Source organism: Ovis aries, chromosome 10 (assembly GCF_016772045.2).
Source record: "Ovis aries strain OAR_USU_Benz2616 breed Rambouillet chromosome 10, ARS-UI_Ramb_v3.0, whole genome shotgun sequence".
NCBI classification, from domain to species: Eukaryota; Metazoa; Chordata; class Mammalia; order Artiodactyla; family Bovidae; genus Ovis; species Ovis aries.
The window spans coordinates 35086500-35087544 of NC_056063.1; the positions used below are offsets into that span (position 1 = coordinate 35086500).

Consider the following 1045-nt stretch of genomic DNA (forward strand, 5'->3'; position numbering starts at 1 on the left):
GTGGTAACAAATTCACCTGCAATATAGGAAACCCAGGTTCAATCCCTGGGGTCAGGAAGATCCCCTGGAGGAGGAAATGGCAACACACTCTGGTATTCCTGTCTGGGAAATCCAATGGACAGAGGAGCCTGGTGGGTTGCAGTCTGTGGGGCCACAAAGAGTTGGACACAGAAGCAAGTCTATGGGTCTCTTCAGATATACTTGCATGTTGTACTGAGGGAAGAGAGGAAACCCACCAGAGATTTTTTGACAAAATAGAAAACAAGGGAACCAGAGATTAGTTACCATGTTTAGACATCCCGCAGCTCTGACACACACTCAGATCCCTGATATTTTTCACCAAGATAATAAAGCTAGACACATTTTTTCTTCCTCTTTATTAACTTCTGTGCCTTTGCTCTTAAAATGGTCATGTGGTCATTCTATGTCTTAAAATTCCAGCCTGGTCATGCTGGGTCTACCTTTCCTACTATATATGCCAAGAAATCCTTTCTATCCTTCCTGAGTCTCATCCTTTTCTTAAATCACACAGCTAAATACAAGCACACAAGCCTAGGAAGTAAGTCACTGAGTGCAGTCTCCTGCATTGCAGGCAGATTCTTTACAGTCTGAGCCACTGGGAAGCCCCCCCAAAAGTATAAATGTTGTTATTAAAAGACATTTTTATTTTGTTTAGTTGTTTACTTTTTGGTGCCTGGACAGGGACTTGAACCCTGGGCCCTCAGATTAAAAGTCTGATGCTCTACCAGCTGAGCTACCCAGGCTTTGAGGCTATAAAGAGTCTAAAGCCTGATCATGAACCTGAGTTGCCACAGAGAGTCACAGGCCTTGGTGCCCCTTGTTGGGCCGTGTGTTCCCTGGTGGCTCAGATGGTAAGGAATCTGCCTGCAATGCAGGAAATCTATCCTTGGGTCAGGAAGATCCCCTGGAGAAGGGAATGGCAACCCACTCCAGTATTTTTGCTTGGAGAATCCCATGGACAGAGGAGGCTGGTAGGCTATAGTCCATGGGGTCACAAAGAGTCAGGTACAACTGAGCAACTTCC

General features: G+C 45.6%; 1 non-coding gene across 1 annotated transcript; it reads right to left on the reverse strand.

The window, feature by feature from the left end:
- Nucleotides 1-691: 691 nt before the first annotated feature.
- Nucleotides 692-764, reverse strand: TRNAK-UUU (transfer RNA lysine (anticodon UUU)). The gene has a single exon. It is a non-coding gene; the product is annotated as a tRNA-Lys (tRNA).
- Nucleotides 765-1045: the final 281 nt, after the last annotated feature.